General features: G+C 42.4%; 1 protein-coding gene across 3 annotated transcripts in view; it reads left to right on the forward strand.

Annotated features, from left to right (window-relative positions):
• LOC116513024 (cationic amino acid transporter 2-like) overlaps positions 1-12400 on the forward strand; it is an 81254-nt gene that overhangs the window by 43187 nt on the left and 25667 nt on the right. The window lies entirely within an intron of this gene.

The raw sequence follows: 12400 nt of genomic DNA on the forward strand, positions 1-12400 counted from the left end.
TCCACTTGTGCTTTACGGAAATGTCTAGTAGAATACATGAAAGATGATCTAAATTAGTTGCTAGATATCTCTTCCATCAGAGATTTACCTCAGAGGGTTACAATCTTTAAAAAACTGAGCAAGAAAGTGAAGCGAAACAAATTTTCCAAGGGGGCCAATCTGACTCATCTGTCACGTTAAATAAGTTGGTGATTTCCTTAACAGTATCCTACAACTTTAACTGGCATGTCCTATATAACTAATTCTTAAGGAGCATCTAAAGAAGAAGAGTTGAATATTATGGTTTATAATACTGGAGATGTATTCTTAACTGCTTTTAAAAATAGGGTAGCATTGCGAAATAATCACACAACTACTTGATTTCCATCACTCTCTGTATCTTTACATACCTCGTTTCTAACTCAGCCACCTTTTGTGGTATCTTCTGTATTGTTGCTCCACATTGCTCCTGTGAGTGAAAGGCTGAGGTTATCCTTAGCTGTACATTATATCAGAGGCAGCCTCAGATATATAAACTCAGTTATACTTTGTCATGCAGAGTGAGGTCAACAGTCTTGACAGGATGAGGCTGGCAAGAATAATAGAAAATACAATACAATATTGCACCGATTTAAGGATGAGTGGAGATGAGCTCAATTCAACAGTGGGGAAAGGCCCCAGATTCATAGAAATTGCTGGCGGGGGAATACACAGTTATCTGACCTAACTTCTGCTTTGTTGTTATCCACAAGCAGTATAAATCATGACAATTCTTTTTAAAAATATTTAAGAATATTTGAAATTGATATATTTGATAGAAAATCTAGTTTGAAATTCTGTTTATATCAGTTTTATTTCCAAACTCTTCATCCTTGCCAATGAAAATGAAAAACATGGATGAATAATTAATTTAAACAAATGATGAAGCACTAGCAAAATGGTACTTCTGTGGAACTGAAGTTTGCAAAATGCTGATGCATCTGTTGACTTCCATATGAATGTCCTGAGCACATCAGCTCTGCCAGAAACTGGGCTGCAGAAATGTGCACCCATATAAATTTGGTAGATTATTCAATTAAATATGGGGGGGGGGGGGTTCTCTGTTCAAAAATTGGCTGATTTAAGGATGGTGAGTAGAGTAAGTGTTGAACTTGCATGTTTTTCTGTCCTGCTCCAGTTACAAAGGATTTGGAATGTTTCATTTAGGTCATTGGCTGCTGTTTGCACATTTCATCCCATTCTTAGCAGTTGGTGATTAATTTTAACTAATTTAAAATGTCAATTTCAAACGATGGTTTATAAAATAATTTAAATAATCCACAGTTAATAGGAACAAAAGTGAAACATGATGTTAAATTAGATATGAAGAACTGTCCTCTCCCATCACTTCAGGAGTTAGGACCAGGCAGTGCAAGTTTTGGGCCTACTACCTCTTGTTCTCCTCACCATAAATCGTGGTTTCTCCACAATACCCAAACATAACCATTAAATTCTTCTTCCTGTCTAGGAAGCAAGTCTCTTCAAATTCTTTTGTTATCATATGTGATATAATATTTATTAAATTACTCATGAATAAATTTTTATTTTTGTGATGTTTATGAACATCACAAAACGGTTCGTGAACGGTTTATGAAATAGAGATACCATATGTGTGTATATATTGCAGGGAGGAGAGGAAAATGACAAACAGCTCAAATGTTTTACAAAAACTAAAGTGTGATAGGTCTTTCTTAAACTTTGAGAGAATGTGCTGGTACTACTTGCTGGCTTTTGGATAAGATTGTGGGTTGATACTATATAAAATGCTTATATAGTTAGTTTCCAGCGTATATCATTTGGGATAAGTCAAGGCACTGAATCTACTTTAAGAAGCACCATGTGTAAGTGACAGCAAGTCCCAAAGAATTTTTTTTTTCTTGAGTCCAAGAGGGTTTATTTCCATCTTTCTGTTTGGCCATGTAATGATTCTTTTTTAATTTTCAGGTTCATTTTCCTTAAACAACCAATAAAATGCTAACAAAGGTAATGAATAATTTAAAAACCCAAATCTAATTATGTGTTGCTTTGATATACTGTACTTACACTTGCACTATTTTTTCCTACTTCAGCCTGCTTATTTATGTATAACTTGTGAAACTAACATGTCATTGCAGTTTTTAGTATGAATAGCAGATGTGGGAGCACGATTTTTTTTTAATGTAAGCATACAAAGTTCATTTAGCTTTCTATGCTCAAGTTTATATAATTGGATACAAAACATTTACAAAAAGACATGCAATGGGAAGGCACTTTGAAGAAACAACTGTGCTGTCATCATTTGGTCATCTCAGATATACATGTGAATATTGAAATTCTATCTGCAAAAGAACTATACATGTGTTATTATTTATAAAACAGGCAAACATACATGGGGTTTTTATTTAAATGAAATGTAGGGAAATAACTTTCTGAAGGAAAATTGATAAAATAGAGAACTAGATTTTAAATTTTTAGGAACTATCTCTGGAAAAACAAACAACCTTGTGACTGAAATTTTATGAAACATATAATCATTATGTAGAATATACAGAATAGTTCTCCTCAACTAATTTCCAAACTGTTATAAAAATAGATGGATGATCGTTTAGTATGGGAAATGAAAGAATAACTAAGAAGTTCTTTTTAAATATACAGTAGCTTTTCAAAGTAGTTACCTAAAGTTATTTTAGACTGTTTTAAAAATATCTTTTCATAACAAATGTCTTTAGCTTGTTTAATTTTAATAGAATATGTTGTAGATTATTTATACAAGCTGTAAGACAGAACAAAATTTACAGAAATCTTCAAATAGAATGTTCAAAATTTACATATTTTGTAATGAGCCCAAAACTGATAATGAAAGTGCTTCTTCTTAGACAAAATCCTTCTAAATGAGAAAAGGAATCTTTCTAATCAAATTTGTATATTTATATTTTAATATTTTTCTGCAAAAGACCACATTGAAATTAAGCATAGTGCTTTAGAAGTAAAGAATTATTATCAAATTCTAGATAATTATTAGAATCTAGTTGGTTTTAGATATTCATCATTACTTTTCATGTGCCATTGTGTTTTTATCTTGGATATAAATGCCTCTCTTCCAAGCAAATGGAAAATGTTAACCCAAATTGAAAAATGCTAGGGAATGCCAGGACACTTGGCATTCAGACCTCAATGCACACATAAACCATATTTAGACACCATTCCAAGAAGCCCTTTAAAAAACATAGGAAGGAAACAAAAAGACACATTCTATTCATTTGGTAACATTCAGACAATCAGACAGAAAACAATGTCCTAATCAAGTAACTACCCAGAAAACTAAACTCTCACCAAAAGTCTCAGGGAAAGGTACTTTATATATAGACAACAAACCTCACTTGCTCTAGTGATGTTACCTATTTGTGTAATAAATATGTTTGCAAGCAAATGGCCAAGCTCAGAAAGCACCAAGAACTCCACAGAAAATGTTAAACCTAAGACTGACATATAATCATCTTAGATCAAAGCAGTCATACAGTTCTTGAGCTTCTTTTGATAGATTCGGGTTACTTCTCCAGTGCACTGCTCAGAGAGCCCAAATGCTGGGTTAACACAGCCTATCTGCCCTTGGACTGAGTGATGTTTTTCTTGACCACGCCTCCCTTTGCCTGCACATGCTCAATTCGAAAACTCAGTCCGCCCGAGTTAGGGCTGTTTTGGGAGAGCTCCAGTCTAAGAGCAGAAAGGCTGGAAAAAGTTTCCCAATTTGGACCACGTTTAAATTCTCAGATAGAGGAAATCACGCTTCTACATCAGGTCTGTCTATTTGCCTCCAGTGAGGCTTCCGTCGCTTTAAGAGAAGGGCTGCCGGGTTTTCCCTGCTGTTGCTAATTGCAAGCACTGCAGGGGGTTGAAAAGGCTTGCACAGCGGGGGCTGGCTAGCAAGGGAGCAATTAGTGGGATAAACCAAGTTCCCTGTTGGAACAGGGGCGTCCCAGGGGGAGGAAAAGTCCAGCAAGGCTCTGAGAAGGCTCTAAAGCAGGTGAGCCGGATTGCTAGGATTCCCTCGCCTGCTCCATTTTGCCCGGCAACAGCAGCGACGGCTGGAGCCTTCGCGCGCCTTTCAGGGCTGGAAAGAGCGGGAAGCGGCTGCGTGCGCACCCCCCGCCATTTTGGATCGCTCCGACTCACTGGGCAGAGCGGCAGAGCTCAGAGCGTGCGAGGAACAAGGCAGCAAGAAGAGCCCAGCCAGCCAACGGAGCCTCAGCGAGCCCTCAACGACTGCAGAACGCCGCGGGGAGGCTGGGGGCTAGTCTGGGAAGCCAGCTAGTCTCTCCCTCCGGAAAATAAGCTAAGTCTCGGGGAACCGAGGGCGGTGGGAGGAAGGAAATCCGACCCCAAGGCGGCCCTTCCCTCCTGGAGATTCTGCCAGCGCTTTTGGACTGCAAAGGCCAGCGCGTGCCCATCCCAACTCCAGCTATCTTCCAGGCCTCGTGGGGACCTGAAATGGCTGAGGAATGCAGGGAGGCCTTAGGGGATCAGGTGGGGCCCTCCAGCAAGCGCTGCAAGCTGGATCCCTCTGTAAATAAAGACAAAGGGCACAAAGGCTCACTTGAAAGGTCTTCTCCAAGAGCCACAGTGGATCCCAGGGAGGTTTCAAGGCCCCTTCAGCCAGAACCTAGCCCAGACCGTCGCAGCAGGGAGTCAGCTTCCCCTGATCGTGAGGCCCAATCCCCCGGGGACAGTGAATTCTTGTCTGGGGATAACTATGCATCCAGGGATCCATCTCCTGAAGCATCTTGGGGGTACCCCGACTCCCCTAGCTCCTCCATCGGAGAGGAACGAGATTCTGTCCAGAATTCCCCCTTTGGGAAGGGTGGATCCAGCTCAGGCAGGCCTAGCCGTCGCAGGCCCAGTAAGCAAAAGAAAAAAAGGGGAAAAAAGTCCTGCTCTTTCGGATGAAATGAGGGAGGTAATTGCCTTAGCCATCTCCCAAGGGATAGCTGAAGGCATTAAGCGCAAGGGCTCTCGCAAGGGCAAGGCCCCAAAGGAGAAACGCAAACCTAGGGCCTCCACCTCTAAGGAGCCTGTATCCTCTCCATCTTCAAGCCCCTCTCACTCTGGGTTATCAAGTTCTGAGCAGGAAGAAGGGGAGATTTTCGCCCTTTCCGAAGACGAAAACCCCACCCCTGACAAGCCAAAATTCTCTGGCCTGTTTCAACCGTCATTATTCAAGTCTATCTTGCACAAAGCCATGACGGCTACAGAGTTAGGCCCCACTTCCAGACCTGAGGCCTCTCAGGCTTCCACTTCCAAGGATCTTAAGCATGGGTTGTTCAAAGAGACAGTAGAAACTCCCGAGGTTATTCCTGTGCCAGACCTATTTATGGACGCGGTACAGCGCCAGTGGCTACAGCCGGGCACCCTGACCAACCCCAGTGGGGGGGATAGAACTCTATATGCAGTAGAAGATAAAATGGAGGAAATCCTCGAATTCCCAGAAGTAGATGCCCCAGTCGTGTCTCTGACTTCCAATTCCAACCTGCCAGCTGAGCTCCTAGAGGGACTTACGGCAGAAGATAAGAGGTCGGAAAAGGCATGTCAGAAAACACACATGGCGTCTGCCTGGGCCATCAAGGCATCCACCTCTGCCTCCTTTTTTATTAGGGCCACCCTATTCTGGCTGCGCCAACTCAGGTCCAGACCCCCGCCCAGGAAATCTAGGTGGCGCCATGAGCTAACCAAGATTATTACCGCTGTCGAGTATTCGGCGGATGCCACCTTGACAGCAGCAAAATTCTCTTCCAGAGCTCTAGCTTCCAATATCACCTCCCGCCGCCTCCTATGGCTCAGGCACTGGCAGGCCGAAATGAAGGCTAAATGGAAGCTGGCATCGGCCCCATTTAAAGGGGGCTTTCTGTTTGGAGAGGCCCTGGACAAGTTTGTCACCGAAACCAAGGACAAACGCAAGATCCTTCCGGCAACCTTTAAAAGGGGTGACCGGAAAGGGGCGGGGTCCTTTCGTAAGAGACCCTACAGGAGCCAGGAAACAGGGCAATCTTCTCACCCTTCCTCCTATCAGAGGCCCTTTCAGGCAGGGGGGGGATAGGCACCAAGACAGATCCTTCGGGGCTCGTGCCAACCAATCCCAGTCTTCCTTTCGGAGACCATTCCGAGGAGGAGGAAACAACAGTGGTGGATCCCGGCCCTTTCGTAAGGGAAAGTGACGGTCACAGGGATCCCCCCATCGGGGGTCGGCTACGGCTGTATGCCGACAGGTGGGAGGAGATAACATCGGACAAGTGGGTCCTCAACACCATTCGCAAGGGCCTTCTCCTGGACTTCCTATCTTTTCCCCAAAGAAAGTTTATCCACTGCCCTACCCCCAGGAACCCAGAAAAGAGGAACGCATGAGGGCAGAAATCTGCCATCTCCTAGAGATAGAGGCGATAGAGCCAGTCCCCAGGGATCAGCAGGGGAGGGGCTTCTATTCGATCCTCTTCCTAGTGCCCAAAAGTTCAGGGGGGGTGGAGGGCCATCTTGGACCTCAAGAGCCTAAATCAGCATCTGGCTTACAAGAGGTTCAAGATGCAGTCACTCCACTCCATCCTGGGCTGTGTGAGGGAGGGGGACCTATTGACATCAATAGATCTCAAAGAGGCCTACCTGCATGTCCCCATCCATGTGGCCCACAGGCGGTTCCTGAGGTTCTACGCGGAAGGGAAGCATTTCCAGTACAGGGCTCTTCCCTTCGGGCTATCATCTGCGCCCAGAACATTCACCAAAATTCTGGCAGTGCTAGCGGCTCATCTCCGCAACCATCCGGTTCATCTGGAATGTTATTTAGACGACATAATCATTCACTCTCTCACCACCAAGCAGGCACACCGCGATGTTTCTCTAACTGTGCAGACCCTGCAGTACCATGGCTTCTCTGTCAACATGGAGAAGAGCCAGTTCCGACCATCCACCTGTATACAGCACCTGGGTGCGGTCATCAACTCCACCTCCTGCCAGGTATTTCTTTCGCCAGACCGGCTGTCGAACCTGAGACGCAGAGTGAAGCACTGCAGCCTTGCCAGGTCGGTACCCATCATTCAGCTGTCCCAGCTCCTAGGGATAATGATCTCGTGCCTGGGGGTGGTTCCCTGGGCTCGCCTTCACGCCAGGGAGCTGCAGTGGTTTCTGCTGCCAGTGCAGAGGGCCAGGAACAGCAACTCACTCAGGCGGGTTCGGCTCCCACGAAAGGTGATCCGGTCTCTGGCATGGTGGAGGTCCAAGGCAGTCAGGAAGGGCTGCCTGTTCAAGGAGCCGGAGAGACTAGTTGTCACCACGGATGCCAGCCTCCTGGGGTGGGGCGCCCACTGTCAGGGCCACCTAGCCCAAGGCCGATGGACTCAGAGGGAGGCTGCCCACAGCATCAATTGGCTGGAACTGAGGGCAGCTCGCCTAGCGCTGAGAAAGTTCGCATCTCTAGTAAGAGGGGCTCATGTACTGTTGATGACAGACAATGTGGCGACAAAAGCGCACATAAACAAGAAACTCATATCAAGTCAACTGATCAAAAATATTTGATCAACTCAAAACTTGGTCAACATTTTGCAGCTTCTGCTATGGAAAAGAAGAATGGTATAGTTGTATACTTAAGAAAAGATATGAAAGCTGAATTAATAGAAGCAGATCCCTTCGGAAGATATATTGCTTTAGACTTAATCTTAGAAGGGAAAAAGACATTACTTTTGGGAATTTATGCTCCCAATCAACAGCAAGATAGATTCTATAGAAATCTTCATGCTAAATTAGTACAGTGGGACTATAGTTCCTGTATACTATTGGGTGACTGGAATGGAGTGATAGACACTAAGAGAGATAAGAAGATTTCCCGCCTAAATACCAAGATGCGAGCAAAGTTACCCAAATCTTTCTTTGACATTATGGATGATTTTGAATTGAGAGATATCTGGCGAGAAAGAAATGCAGAGGAATATGACTTCACTTTCTTCTCGGACAGGCATCAATCCCTTTCAAGGATTGATTTTATTCTAACCACTAATGATTTGCTTTCTAGGGTCAAGAAAACAAAGATTGCAGCTAGAGTCCTTTCGGACCATAACCCAGTTTGGATGGAGTTGGGAAGGGTAGTGCAGGCAAGAAGGTTTTGGAGACTGAATGAAAATTTATTTAGATATGAAAACTATATTAATGACTGTAAAAAATTACTATCTGAATATTTTGTTTTGAATATGAATAAGGGTACATCTATGGAATTTGTATGGGATGCAAGCAAAGCGTATATGAGAGGAGTTTTGATGAATATAAATAAAACACATAGAAATAAGCAAGGGCTAAAACGAACAGAACTGGAAGAGGAAATTAAGAGAAAAGAGCTGGAGTTAACAAGGAAACCAGACGATACAAAGGTTAAGGAAGCTATTAACATATTAAAATCTCAATTTGACATGTTGATCTCTGACCAGGTAGCTACTAATTTATTATATGCAAAACACAATACTTTTTGTAATGCAAACAAACCTGGCAGATGGTTAGCTTATCAGATTAGGAAAAAAAGGAAAACTCGAAATATATCTAAACTGATTTACAGAGGGAAGGAGGTGTTCCAACAGGAAGAGATTCAAAAGGCTTTCTGGGAATTTTTTACAGAACTGTATAAAGGGGATAAAATTAATGGTTTAGACATAGACAAATATTTAGACAAGGAGAAAATACCTTCAGTTAGAGAAGAACACAGGCAAAAATTGAATCAACCAATAACCTCGGGGGAAATCCTGCAGGTAATTAAGCAATTAAAGCCAGGGAAAGCACCAGGTACAGATGGCTTGACAGCGGTTTACTACAAAAACTTACAGTTAGAAATGGTAGAACCTCTTAGAGAATTATTTAATATGATTCAAACGGAAGGTAAAGTCCCTCCATCTTGGAAGACAGCGTTTATATCTTTGATACCCAAAGAAGATCAAGATACTACTCAACCCAAAAATTATAGACCCATTTCATTACTGAATGTAGATTATAAAATTTTTACTAAAATATTAGCAAATAGGTTAATGTTGGTCATTCAACAATTGATACATACGGACCAAACAGGTTTTATACAAGGGAGACAGATGAAAAGTAATGTCAGATTAATTATTAATGCATTAGAATATTTGGGAAAGAACAACCAGATCCCTGCTGCGTTTATATTTTTGGATGCTGAGAAGGCCTTTGATCGAGTTAACTGGCAATTTCTGCTGAAGATATTGCAAAAAATGCAGATAGGAGATAATTTTTTACAGTCAATTAAAGCAATATACCAACAGCAAACAGCACAAATCATAGTCAATGGAAGTTTAACAGACTCTTTTCAAATTGGAAAAGGTACAAGACAGGGTTGTCCTTTGTCCCCATTATTGTTTATTATAACTTTGGAAGTATTGTTGAATAAAATACGGGGCTTGGATGGTTTAAAAGGGATCAAGATTAGGCAGCAAGAATATAGAGTCCGCGCTTTTGCGGATGATTTGGTCATAATATTGGAACAACCGCAGGAATCCAGTATGGTTTTAATGAATACGATTAATCAATATGGTCAAGTGTCTGGCTTTAAAATAAACTTAGGAAAAACCAAAATATTAGCTATAAATATGAATATTAAACAAAAGGAAGAATTAGGAGTGATGCTAGGATGTGAGGTAGTTAAAAAAGTCAAATATCTTGGAGTTAACATTTTAACTTCAAATGGGAAATTATATAAGCATAATTATGAACCACTTTGGCATAGCATACAGACAGAGATGAAAAAATGGGAGAAATTGCACTTATCTTTGCTGGGCAGGATAGCGGCAGTGAAAATGAACATTTTACCAAAATTTTTATTTCTTTTCCAAATGTTACCTATACTTAAAAAAGATGCGAACCTTTTAGAATGGCAGAAGGGTATCAATAAATTTGTGTGGGCAGGAAAGAAGCCGAGGGTAAAGATGAAAATAATGCAAGATGTACGCGAGAGAGGAGGATTGAAACTACCTAATTTAAAACTATATTATGATGCAGTGGCATTATCTGTAATTAGTGATTGGATTCATTTAACCAATGATAGAATATTGAACATTGAGGGACACGATCTGGTATTTGGTTGGCATGCTTACCTGTTATTCAACAAAAAATTGGATAAGAACTTTAAAAGTCATATTTTGAGAAATGCTTTATTGCGGGTTTGGAAGAAATACCAATATAAATTAAATGACAAGATACCCATGTGGGCAATTCCTAGACATGCAATTGAAAATATGAATACAGCACAAAAACAGGACAGATTTACTTACAGACAGCTTCTTACCTCGGAAAGGGGGGTATTACAATTAAAATCTTTAGAGGTATTAAAAGAGGAGAAGGTAGTTCAAACATGGTTCCAGTATGGGCAATTACAGGCTAGGTGGAAAATAGATCAAAAAATTGGCTTTATTCAAGTTGAGGATAATCTGTTTAAACAAATAAGAGATCAAAGCTTAATGCATATAAAGAGGATATATAATGTATTAATACAGATGGATTCGGAAACAGAATTAGTTAAAGATTGTATGATAAAATGGGCTCAAAATATTGAGGAACCAATAATGTTGGATACATGGGAAAGAATTTGGGTAAGAAATGTGAAATTTACACAAGCTCAAAATCTGAGAGAAAATTTTTACAAGATGTTTTATAGATGGCATTTAGATCCTAAAAAGTTGGCTTCTATGTATCCGAATGTACAGCCTAAATGTTGGAGGTGTGGTTCTCTCGATGCTACATATTATCATATATGGTGGACCTGCCAAAAGGTTAAGGCATTTTGGATAAAAATATGGTGGGTCATGCAAAATGTTTTTAAAAAAAGGATAAAGTTTATTCCTCAGTTATTTTTACTAGGTATATGTACTGATTTTACAGTGGTAGAGACCAATTTGATTCTGCACCTGATAACTGCAGCAAGACTGTTGGTGGCGCAATATTGGAAGAAGGAAGACTTGCCTACAATCCAAGAATGGACATTGAAAGTAACAAACTTAGCTGAAATGGCTAAAATATCGGCATATCTCAAAGATCATTCAAATGAGAGATATAAACGAGACTGGAAAAAATGGATTGACTATATACAAAATAAATACGGGACTAAGAAATTCCAGTTAGCCTATGCTTAAGATCAGAAATGATTTAAACTGTTAAAAGTTAGTTCAGTAAGAAGAAGCTAAGTTCAATCTAGAATGTCATTAATTTCTTTATTTCTTTTTTTCTCAATAGATTTTAGACTGTGTTAGTTAAAAATCCATACCGTGTACGGGTTCTGGGAAGTCGGGGGGGGGAAGGAGGAGGGGGGATGGGGGGGTGGAGGGAGGGAGGGGTACACACAACAAAAAAAAAATTGTATTTCAATGTCTTAATGATTGACAAATGATGACATATTTGTGTTTGTTTTTTTTTAAAGAAAAAAATAAAAAGTTCTCTGTAAAAGCGCACATAAACCGGCAAGGGGGCACTCGATCAAAGGCCCTCATGCTCGAGGCAGAAGCGCTGGGCAGGTGGGCGGAACGTCATCTGGCTTCTCTCAGTGCAGATCACATCTCCGGCGTAAGCAACCGGGAAGCAGACTGGCTGAGCCGCCAACGCATCGACCACTCGGAGTGGCGCCTGCACCCGGACCTGTTCCAGCAGATCGTGAGGAGGTTCGGCAAGCCACAGGTAGACCTGTTTGCCACACACAACAACACACAGCTCCCACGCTTCTTCAGTCGCTACCACTCGCCCCAGGCGGAGGGAACAAATGCTCTGAGGTCAGCGTGGCCTCAGGGACTTCTGTATGCCTTCCCTCCACTTCCGCTCATCCCTCAAGTGGTGAACAAGCTCCTGACCGAAAAGGCAGACCTCATTCTGGTGGCTCCCTTCTGGCCCAGAAGGCCCTGGTACGCAGACCTGGTCAGCCTCTCAGTTCAAAGACCTTGGAGAATCCCCCGGGACAAGATTGCCCTCAGCCAGGGGGCCATCACCCATCCGGAGCCCCAGTGGCTGCAGCTAGCCGTTTGGCACTTGAAGGGGAGCTCCTGAGAAAGCAAAAATTCTCTGACCAGGTCATTCGAACAATCCAAGCGTCCAGGAAGCCCTCTACGACTAGAATCTACGATGCCACCTGGGCCGCCTTCTCACGGTGGTGCAAGACTAGGAACATAGAGGCCTCCTCAGCCTCGATCCCCCAGACCCTAGACTTTTTGCAAGAGGGTCTGGATAAGGGCCTTGCAGTCAGCACCCTCAGACGCCAGGTTGCAGCGTTGTCTACCATCCTGGCAAAGGGCTCCTCTCGCTCGCTGAGTCAGCTCCCCCAGATCAAGAGCTTTCTCAAGGGAGCAGCGAACATCAACCCTCCAACTGTTCACCGGTATCCGTC

This window comes from Thamnophis elegans, chromosome 9 (assembly GCF_009769535.1).
Source record: "Thamnophis elegans isolate rThaEle1 chromosome 9, rThaEle1.pri, whole genome shotgun sequence".
Taxonomy (NCBI): Eukaryota; Metazoa; Chordata; class Lepidosauria; order Squamata; family Colubridae; genus Thamnophis; species Thamnophis elegans.